Source organism: Myotis yumanensis, unplaced genomic scaffold, assembly GCF_028538775.1.
Source record: "Myotis yumanensis isolate MYYU_CA2020_CCGP unplaced genomic scaffold, mMyoYum1.0.hap1 SCAF_19, whole genome shotgun sequence".
NCBI classification, from domain to species: domain Eukaryota; kingdom Metazoa; phylum Chordata; class Mammalia; order Chiroptera; family Vespertilionidae; genus Myotis; species Myotis yumanensis.
The window spans coordinates 20881231-20892490 of NW_027223770.1; the positions used below are offsets into that span (position 1 = coordinate 20881231).

At 56.2% G+C, this 11260-nt stretch overlaps 1 long non-coding RNA gene across 1 annotated transcript in view; it reads left to right on the top strand.

Annotated features, from left to right (window-relative positions):
* Positions 1-5182, top strand: part of LOC138997600 (uncharacterized) — a 9995-nt gene extending 4813 nt beyond the window's left edge. Inside the window, exons 2-4 of the long non-coding RNA XR_011468996.1 lie at positions 5-211; positions 286-417; positions 4345-5182. This is a non-coding gene — a long non-coding RNA (uncharacterized lncRNA). The remainder of the gene's footprint in view (positions 1-4; positions 212-285; positions 418-4344) is intronic.
* The last annotated feature ends 6078 nt before the right edge of the window (positions 5183-11260 follow it).

The following is an 11260-nucleotide window of genomic DNA, read 5'->3' on the forward strand; positions in this document are numbered from 1 at the left end:
TCAGAAGGCCAGACAGTCCGGGCCAAGTGGCCAGCTTCCCCTACTCCGCGCGCTGATAGAGACTGTGATTAAAATGCAGCCGCAGACCTCCTGCTGGGAAAGGCGGCGGTGACATAGCGTCAGTGCAGGCCAAGCAGCCACCTCCCGCTCTCCACGACCAAGGTCCACGTGCCAGCGTCCTGGGCGTGTAAGCCCCTCCAATTGCAGGCAGGTATTTGAGTGTCTGTGCCCTGGACGTGTGTTTTTCTGGAGAGAAGCTCCCAGTGTTAATCAATTTCTGAACAGGTGCATTGCCTGGGAAAGGTTGAGAATCCCCGGCCGAAAGCATCAGGAATCCAGGCATCCACGCCATCGGTTGCTAGGCGCCTCGGCAGCAGCCACAGACATGAAAGGGTTGGACTATTGTTCCCCGGATTGGTGAGTCTGTATTTTGTAATAGGAATGTAAGTTCCTCGAGGGTGCGGTTCTTGTCCATTTGGACACCTGTGAAGGTTTCCTTATCGAAATAAAAGTCTGACTCCTTTACTGGTCTGTACAGGACTTCTCTTCCCAGGCCTTCTCCTATGTGGCCTCCAAAAATCACGGGAATTACAAAATAGGGGAACCCTGATGCAAAACCTGCACAGATTGTTTTAAAATTTAACGTTGAATTTAAGGAGCTTTTTAAAAAATATTTTTTATTGATTTCAGAGAGGAAGGGAGAGAGGGAGAGAGAGATAAAAACTTCAATGATGGGGAGGGGGGTAAGAGATCAACCGAAGGACTTGTATGCATGCATATAAGCATAACCAATGGACATAAGACACTGGGGAGTAGGGGAGGCCAGGGGATTGTCAAGGGCGGGGCAAAAAAAAAAGGACACATATGTAATACCTTTTGTAATACTTTAAGCAATAAAAAATAAAAAATAAATTAATTTAAAAAAAATTTTCAATGATGCTCTAGCCGGTTTGGCTCAGTGAATAGAGCGTCAGCCTGCGGACTCAAGGGTCCCGGGTTCGATTCTGGTCAAGGGCATGTACCTTGGTTGCAGGCACATCCCCAGTAAGGGGTGTGCAGGAGGCAGCTGATTGATGTTTCTCTCTCATTGATGTTTCTAACTCTCTATCCCTCTCCCTTCCTCTCTGTAAAAAATTAATAAAATATATTTTTTTTAAAAAACTTCAATGATGAGAGACAATCATTGATCAACTGCCGCCCGTACGCCCCGGCATAGGGATCAAGCCCGAAACCCGGGCATATGCCCTGAGCAGGAATCAAACCACGACCTCCAGGTTCATAGGTCGATGCTCAACCACTGAGCCACGCTGGCCAGGCTGAAGGACCTTTTTTTGTGTCCTGTTAGAAGACAAATTGTCTTGGGGAAATCAAGGCAGTCCCGATCTCCTGGCACATGTCGTGGTGTGTCTCACAACAGCCAAGGACTTCTGGGGAAACTTGCTCCTTTACACACTAAGGAAGGGCTGCTGGGAGCAGGGGCCACTGTGCAGGTGGCCTCAGACCCTGGGCGTCTGCAATCTGAGCTCTCAGAAGAATTCTAAATGAGACCAGGATGGGTGGGGGGTAGGGGGGGGGCTCACCTGAGGACATGGGCTTTCCTCCTCCGCCTCTTCTGTTCCTCCTCCTTTCTCCCACTTTGCAGCCTCTACAGCTTGGCAGCTAAACCTCTGGCGATGTAGAAGCTGGGGGAGGGGGACCAGCCAGAGAGAAGCTCACCCTGGGGCTATGAGGATGGAGGAGCCGGAGCTGGGATCTCAGCTCTCCCTTCCTCAGCCTCGCCCAGGAGGCTGGGCCCTCCGGTGGAGAGGGGAGCTCCGAGAGGGGGTTGTACAGCTGCTGCTTCTGTCTGGGCCTAAAAATAGCCGCTCCGTGTCCATGTCCAGCTCAGGGCCAGGCAGAGCTGTGCAGAGAGCTCCCAGGTGGGGGCACAGCGGACAGAGGGTGGGGCAAGACACACATACCCCAGATGCTCACAGACCAGGGAGACAGGAGCAGGGAGGGCACCGTCTTGAGTCCTGCATCTTGGCTCTGGTCTCCCCTGTCCCCTGGAAAGTCCCTTAGGGAGAAGCCAGGGTTCTTGGGGGCACATGAGGCACAGAGAGGCCCTAAAGGCTGCCAGGGTCAGGCGCCAGTACTTAATGTTGATGGCAAACGTAGGTGCCGGTGTCACTGCCTTCGGCACCATAGACGTAAAAAGACCCTCCAGTGATGAAGGTGTCGTTACTATTATTCCCTTTAGCAGTTGAAGGAGCAAAGGCCCAGAGACAAACTCGCCAAACTGTCAGAGCCAGAACTGGGGTGGGGGGGTTCCCCTCAGGCATCCCAGGTGCAGAGCCCACACCCCCAACCACAGCAGGGCCCTGAGGGTGGAGGAAGAGGGCGCTCCACGCGAGATGGGCGTGGCGGCCTAAGCGCCCACCTTCTGAAGGGCTCATTCGAATCCTAGACTTGGGACGAGCTCCGAGGCCCACACCCAGTAGCCATGTCCTCAGAGTCACTTCGAAGCTTTAGGTCCGCTCTCTCTAGCTGCCCCATCTACCCCCGAGGGCTGCCACTTCCCGTGTTGTTGTTTTTTTTAAAAAAAGGTGCAGGGACACGATGCTCAGCCAGCTCCCAAGGAGCAAGGGCCCCACGTCTCAGAGGAACGAAGCCACAGGCAGCAGATCCTGCTCCCTGAACGGGCGGGATGGGGGTAGGGTGGCCCCGGGACCTCAGGAGGCTCGTGCGCACTGCTCCAGTCCTGTCTCCTCTCCGGATGCCACGGTTGGACTTGCCGTGTTTAAGGCCAAAGCACACACGATCCTCCCGCAGAGCCACTAATGCAATTAACAAAGCACATTCATAAATCTTGCACGGCCTCCGGGGCTGTCTGCTCTCTCCCCAGCACAGGGCCGGCTCCGGGGATCGATTCTGTGTGGAGACCTAGCTGGCCAGCCCGGTGCCGGGGCCTCCTGAAGGAAGCAGAGTAACCCCTTCATGGGACACAAGGCCGCCCCTCCCTGCGTGAGCCCCATTCCGAGGGGAGGGGCAGGAAATACAGAGAAGCCAGAAGAAGCAGGGAAGGGGAGGGGGGAGGGGATGTGTGTTTGCAGGGAACTGGGGAGGTGGCTGGTACCTTCTGAGCTTCAAATAGGAGCACCCCAGAGGCCCACAGGTACCCCTTTGGGGGGTCATTTTATTTCAGGGGGACAGCATGTGAGAGGGTCTGAGTCAAGGGTATCAGAGTGAGGGCATGTGCAGGGCTTGGCGGCGTGCCTGGGTGTGTGTGTTTTCTGTGGCGGGGGGTGTGTGTGTGTTTTGTGCTGGTGCGTGTGTGTGTGTGTGTGTGCACGTGCATACACGCATACTCTCAGTGTGGAAAACTGGTGACTCACTGGAAAGGGGAGCTTTCTTATCTGAAGAGCTTGTCTTCGGCTATTTTTATTTCCTCTCATCTCTTGGCCCCTTTCCCCCCTTATCTTTCAAATGCAGAGGCGTTTGGGGCTATGAGTGTTACGTGAGTGTTGTGTGTGCGCGCGTGTGGATCTAAGTGGGGCAGAGAGGTGGGAGCCCCTGGAAGTGCAGAGGCCAGTGCACACCGGGATCTGGGGACATGGCGGGGACACTGACACACGGAATGTCCTTCTCTGGTGTGTCCACGCGCAGGCGCACAAGTCAGACAGTCCCATGCCAGCTGCCTGAACTCTCGGATAGAGCGGGCGTATGTGCTCATATCACCACCACGCAGCCCAGGCCGCGCCGCCTCACACCACTCCGGCGGGCACATCCACATGCCCACGGGGCCACAGGCACACAGTCCTGGGGCCCTGTCATGGGGTGTGCGTCTGGCCCTGCATCTTCTCTCTTCTCTGCTTAGCCACCCCCACCCCAAAATATGGACGTCTTACCAGGAGGTCTTTCTCTGCTCTGACTGCCAATAGGGAACCAGAAATGCCGTAGGCTCCACCCGGGCACCTCCTGTGACTCATGCCAGCCCAGCCTTTGGCCTGGCGACCCTCCTTCCCCATCCAGTCCTTGGAAAGCTGTCGGCACAGAGCTATGTGCTAATTCCCCAGGCCTGCTTGCCTGCTTCGTGGTGGCCTCCAGAGGACATTCCCCGATGTCCGGAGGCATTTTGGGTGGTGGTGACCTGGGGGAGGGGGCGATGCCCCTGGCATGCAGCTGACCGCGGCCAGGGAAGCTGCCAGACACCCGAGGTGCCCAGGGCGGCCTCCCCACGGGTTCTGCAATCCGAAATGTCCGCAGTGCAGAGAGAGAAACCCTGGGCTAAGCAGTTCGCCTCTCTCCGGAGCACAATGAGGTGGTAATGATTTTTCAGCAGAGAATGACATAATGAAATCTAAGTTTTAGAAAGAAAAGCCCAGCCAAGATGTGACATGACTGGAGAGCGCAATGAGGCCACCGCAGCGCCAGGATCATCAAGATTCCAGGAGAGGGGCTCGGAGTGGCGAGAGGCCGGGAGGAGGCGCACGCCAGGGGCTTGGGAAGGAGAGGATGGAGAGGACCCGCTGCGGCTGTGCGGCGGGAGGGAGGAGCAGGCGTGGGGGTTGGGGTGACTCTGGAGCTGGCAGCTTGTGGGGCTAGGTGGGTGGTGGCGTCATCTTTCAACGGCTTGAAGGGGAAACTCTGCTTGGCCCCCAGGAGTCCTAGCTGGGGGTGAAGGTGTCTCCAGTGACCTGGATGTCAGCTGTGCACCCTCCATGCCACCCGCTTCCACCCTTTCAGAGACTCCCTTATCACCCGGCCTGCATGGCTCAGTGGTTGAGCGTTGACCTATGAACCAGGAGGTCACGGTTCGATTCCCAGTCAGGGCACATGCCCAGGTTGCGGGCTCCATCCCCAGTAGGGGGGGTGCAGGAGGCAGCTGATCCATGATTCTCTCTCATCATTGATGTTTCTATCTCTCTCTCTCCCTCTCCCTTCCTCTCTGAAATCAATACAAATATATTGAGAAAGAGAGAGAGAGCACCTTACCATGCTCTTTGGGGCCCAGGAGAGGTGGGCCTCTGGCTGTGCAATCTCTCTCCTTTTCCCTTATGGCTCCTCCACCCCCACTGCTGCCTGAGCATCTCGAGGCTCCTCAGCAGACCAATCCCAGAGCGAAGACAGCCACTCTGGCCCCTGAGGTCCAGCCCCTGTCTTCACCACTCCAGTGATCAGAGCTCCTGTGGCCTGCGGTGGGCAGAGGAAGGGCCTCGGAGCTCGGGTGGCTGGACCGGCGCTGGGACGGAGCCTCCTCACAGCCCAGCTCCCTCTGCCTGGGAGTGAGCTCCGAAGACAAGGACGGCAGCGGGGAGGGCGGGGGGCGGGGGGGGCCCACATGATGCGGCCTGGTTTGTGCCTGGTGCAGAGGGACCTCTAGAGCCCTCTAAGGCAGTGGTACTCAACCTTCCTAATGCCGGGGCCCTTTCATACAGTTCCTCATGTTGTGGTGACCCCCAATTTCATTGTTACAAATGGAACATAATTAAAGCATAGCAATTCATCACAAAAACAATATGTAATTATAGATGTGTTTTCCGATGGTCTTAGGCGACCCCTGTGAGAGGGTCGTTCGACCCCCAAAGGGGTCGCGACCCACAGGTTGAGAACCGCCGCTCTGAGGTGACATCGCTACCCTCACAAATATTGCGCACCGAGTGGGAGGGTGAGATAGATGGACGGAGAACAACCACACACCATTCCAGAGGCCTCCGTGAGGTGGAAGGAGCCTGGGCAGCTATTAGACCGGAGTTCCACCCTCGTGCCCCAAGGCGTGAGGCCCGAGGCAGGTGCCTGCACCCTCAGGAGCTCCATCCACCCCATCCGTGTGGATTACTTCCGCTTGCCTGGATGATGGGCGGCAGAGGCACTGCTGATGGGTCAGTGCTCATTGCCCGGCGCTCTGTGTTGAGAAGGATTCTGAGGCAGCGTTCGGACTTCAAGACGTGCTGGGGTTCATTAGTGCTGCCCAAGGTGAACACTAAAGAAGACGGTGGCAATGAGGGCTGCTTCTTAGCCGTGCCTGACTCACAGCAGGTGCCCGGGGTCCTTTGTAAGGGCTCTTCCAGCTCTCAAAGCCTATGGCTCCGTGGTTTCCATGTTCAAAGGCAAGGCCCTGGCTGGTAGCACAGCAAGGCAGAGGAGGGAGAGACTTGTGTGCGGCTTTGAATCATCAGGGGAAGTTTTGGGAAGGAGGCAGCATTTTAGGTAGGTCTCGAGGGAGTGGGGGTGGGGGGGTGAGTAGCTGGAGGTGGGAAGACAGTTCTGTGCACGAAAATGGGGCCGAGCACGGGCTGTTCTTGGAACAGGAAGGAGGAGGCCCGCCTGCTGGAACGCACTGCCTTTGTTTGGGGCAAATAAGATTATGCACGTGTGGCCGGCCATGTGTGAAAACAAGAGCCATTATTATTGAGAGCTTACGCTGTGGTGAGCCACAGGAGAAAGATGGTTTTCCCCACAGTATCTCGTCCTCCAGGTAGTCCCGTCGCTAGCCTTCTCTCGGAGAGCGGGGACACCATCCAAGATGAAAGGGACCTGCTTGGGGTGGCGCCGTGAGCGGCGGTAGAGCGGGTTTCAGCCCAGACCGTGCAGATGTGATGTTTGCAGGCGGAACCTCTGTTGCCTCCCCTCCTCTTACTACAACAGCAGGTAGTGAGAGCCCTAGCTGGTTTGGCTCAATGGGTAGCGTGTCAACCTATGGACTGAAGGGTCCTGGGTTCGATTCAGGGCAAGGGCACATGCCTGGGTTGCAGGCTCGATCCCCGGTAGGGGGTGTGCAGGAGGCAGCCGGTCCACCATGATTCTCTCTCATCGGTGATGTTTCAATCTCTCTCTCCTCCCTTCCTCTCTGAAATCAATCAATCTATTTATATATATATATGTATATATATATATATATATATATATATATATAATTTTTTTTTAAGTGCTGTTGAGTAGTCATGGCTCATCCTCCGAGGTCCAGAAAGGGAGCGGGAAGAGCTGCATCCCGAGGCAGGCGGACCCAGGAGCAAATTCAACAAGGCAGCCTGGACACAGATCACGGTGATCCCCACCTGCCAGGGTCCAAGCTGCTAGGGACTCTCCCCAAGCCCTCGATCATCCCCCGGATTAGGTCCCTGCACGGCGGACCAGGCGGGGCGGGGGAGCATGACATCCCCGGGATTTGGGGCTCAGCGTGCGAGGGTAGAAACAGATCCTACGCTGCTCTTAGCTCAGGCCCGGAAACAGAAGGCAGCAGCCTGAATGGAGGAGACCTCATTTCAGAGATGTGCGCTCTGCCCAGGGCTGCAGCTCGGCCAGCTCCGCGCTGTCCCAGCCTGGCCCCTGCTGGTGCGCCGCGGAACTCCCTCTCCTTCTTCCCCCTCCATTCCTTCTTCCCCCTCTGCTCCTAGCCCTCTGGGCTTCCTTCCTGCTCTTCTGGCTTCAGGAATCGCCCAGCCTCTGCTCAGCTTGGACTACAGTTGGCCAGACAGAGGAAATTCTAGTTGTGCGCCGCCTACAGGCACCTGAGGTTGGGGGTGGGGGGGGTGGGCGGGGGCCCTGCCTTCTTGTTTTCCCATTATCGCTCTTCCCATCCACCCAGCAGCAGCTCCTGCGCCTTGCAGCCAGGGCTCAGAAATCGGGGGGCCTCCCCGCCTTTCTCACTCCTCCCTGTCGGGCCCCTGGTCCTGGCCCTCTTCTCTCTCCACTGGTCTCCCTCCGTCTCCGGACCCCCATGAAGTCCTCCCCTCTGGGTTCTCCCTCTGGCTTCAGCCAGGGGACTGCCGAGCACTGAAGGGGGCAGAGCTGTAGCGACAGGCTGGGGGCTCCCACAAGCCACCTGCTCCTCCTACCTCCCCAGCCTCTCCGAGCAGCTCTCACTCTTGCTGTCCAAGTCACGCTCAGGGACTAACGGTCTGACTTTGTATCTCTCTTTCCAGAACCTTTTTTCCGACCCAGGCCCCTGAGCCAGAGTGGCCATCCTCCCTGGCAAGAAATCCATCCTTCGTTCCCAGCTTATGTCTCAAACGCGTCCATTCCTTTTTGTTTGGGGGGCAGGCCTGCCCCTGCGATCACGCTATCCGTAGGCCCACCCCCAGGAAAGCAGGTCCCTGTCTTACCTTTTCCAAAGCTCAGGCCCCAGCTCCTTGGCCCCGAGGGACAAGCCTTCCCCTGCGATGGGCCTGCACATCCCCACGACCTCTGAGCTTTGCTCCTTCTTCCCAGTGGACCCAATGGCCGGCCTCCTCAGCCAAGCTAGTCATCAGCACCCAAACCGCTCCTGCTTCTTTCTTCGTGTTCTCTGTGTGCATCTTTCTGTTACAGGGGCGTGTGCCCACGGGCATGCGACCTTATCTGGAGCTGTCTCTGACAGCACTCTTGTTGTGATAGGCAAATTGGCTCGGGTATCAGAGCAGGAAACCCAATGCTGATAAGGGAGGGAGCGGAGACTGGGCTGCCAGCAGCTGGGGAAACGGAAGCCCAGGCCCTGGTGACCCCTGCTGCTCAAGTTCATGCAGAGGCAGGAGTCCCAGCGTGCTCTGGGGCCCCGGCCTCGTCCTCACCACCACAGGAAGGAGTGGACACCCCTGAAGGCAGCGAGGCATCCCGTGGGGCTCATGAAGACAGCCTAACCCCTTTCCCAGTGAGAATGTGACCTTTCGCCCTCAACGTGCCACTTGCGGAGGGCGGGGAGGGCGCGTCACCTGGCCCTGTCACCGGGCCCTGGCATTGGGAGGGGCTGGAAGAGGGAAGAGGTGCTGCAGAAAGAGCAGCCGCCGCCGCTCTGACCCCCTTGTACCCTTTTTGTGGGAGAACAAAGGCCCGGTTACATAAAGCTCCAGCTGCGCTGGTACAAGCTGTGACTAAGAAAACTTTCCACCGACAGTTGGTGGTCCCCCCACCCCCACCCCACCCCCCCGACGGTGAGAACTGCCCCCGTGCAGAGAGCTGAGCAGAGATTAAGCCTCTGAGCTCCCTGGCCTGACTCATCACACACATAAACACTCCCCAACACTCTTTCCCAAAACGGCTCCCTCCCACCCGGCCACCCCTCCTACCCAGGCTGGGTGACAAAAATGAATGTCCCGGTGCAGGGGGGGGGGGGGGAGGGTGCCAAGTTCTGAGCCAGGCTGAGACCGGGGAACATGATGTTCCCACAGAATGGGGGCAGATCCCCCCCAGAAGCCAATCATGTCCATTCAAAGGAAAATCCCCACATGACTCTACCATGATCGCTGTATTATTTCTCAAACAGCTTGGGCTACTTTCCCTCAAAAAAAAGCTCAATATCCGAGCTTAAAGGAATCTGAAAAGTCATCCTTAACCTGTTCTCTCCTTCCCCATTGTCCCGCGTCCACCCGCCCATGCCTTTATCCTTCTATTCACTCATCAAATAGTTCTTGAGTTCCTGCTATTTGCCATGTGAACTTGACTCCAGGAGCTGATCACCCAGTGATAAGGCAGAGGAAGGCAGAGGTAATAGAGTGCCAGACGCCCTGGGACACTGCGTGGCCTAAAAGCCCAAGAGGCAGGTCATCCCACTTGGGGTGAGGGGGGGGGGCGGTAGGGTGGGGGGTGAGGGGGGAGCAGTTCATAGAGACTCGCTGGGAGAAATCATATCTAAGTTGAGATATGAAATAAAAGAAAAGTCCATCTCGTTCAATAATGGGTCTTATCAACACTTAAAGTGGCCGAAGCCACGGTGCTGGGCGGGCGTGCTACGTAAAGATGGCTAATAGCATGTCCGCAAATGGAGTTTGCCACCTGGTGCAGAACATGAAGGAATGGTACAAAAGACCAGAAGGTACTACGAAGCACCACCCAGGAGAAGGACCCGGGAGGCCCTCGGGTGGGTTTCAGAGGGGGAAAGGGAAATACGCAGGTGGGAAGAGCAGGAAGAGCTCCCTGGGAGAACCGGAGTTTGAGTGTGTCTTGGGCATGGATAGAAATTAGAGGCACAAGCGAAGCGGGAGGGCATTTCAAGCAAAAAATGACGATGTCAGCCAAGTTTAAGAACCAACGATGTCTGTCTAAAGGAACGAGTGCTCACATACATGTGGATGCCTGTTTATGACTGAAAACCCCTTAAAATACTGGGATACTGTACACAGAACTCCCTTTGAACAGTCAAGCTTAGAACTCAAAAAAAACAAAAAAACAAAACACTATGCATTTAAAGCCATCATTTGGCACGAAAGGGCTGCTTGTTGGGGGATCAGGAGTTGTAATAGTAAGAGTCGGCCACAAGGTGGTGCTGTGAGGCCGGCGGAAAGGTTTGCCCAGGTTGGGAGCAGAAACTCCCCAAGGAGCGGGGCGCGGCCCAAATGGACCACTTTCTCCTGAGAGATGCCACACACCCCAGGTGGCAGCGGGATCCAGGAGGAGGGAGGAAGAGTCGGAGCAGTGTTTGCTCTCGGTGCACCTCTTCTCATTTAATAAGCTCTCCGGCAGCAAGAGCAGGATCTTGCTCTAAGACACCACCTTGCCCTCGCTGGTTTGGCTCAATGGATAAAGAGCCGTGGTCTGCAGACCGAAGGGTCCCAGGTTCGATTCCGGTCAGGGCACATACCCGGGGCGTGCAGGAGGCAGCCAGTCAATGATTCTCTCTCATCATTGATTTTTCTCTTCTCCCCTCTCCCTTCCTCTCTGAAATCAATAAAAATACATTCAAAAGAAAGGAAGGAAGAGAGAGAGAGAGAGAGAGAGAAAGACCACTTCTCAGGTGGGAGGCAGAGCAGTCCCGAAGGGCAAGGTGAAAAGTTGGGAGGCTCTGCTAATAACTGGAGGAAATGTGTGCGTGTGTGCGTGTGCGTGTGTGTGTACGTGTGTGTGTGTGTGTGTGTGTGTGTCCTTGAGGTTTGGAAGACTGGTGGGCAGGGGCAAAGATGCTTTTCTCTGAGTCTAATGAGCTTCTTGGAAACCAAGTCAATTCCTGGAAGGAAGCCATATCCTGAATATTTGCTGCTACCCTGGAATTGGACGTCTCAAGGGAGAGGGTTGGGATGCTTCTGAAAAGTTCAGGAGAGTGTCCGGTCTGTTTTCATCCAGAATTCATCCCCCACAAGGCCCCGCGATTGAAAAAACGCCTCCCACCTCGGTTCACCTCGGCCGTTCAATATGCATTTCTACAAATGTCCCTTCGCAGACAGCCCTCAATAGCTTTCCGCAAGATACTTCTCAGAAACACACCTATGCACTCACAGGGGCCACGCGTGCCATCTTCATCCTGCCACGCACTCGACACATACCCACTTCTGTTGGGGGTGCGGGAAGGACACCAGGCATTGGACCGGAC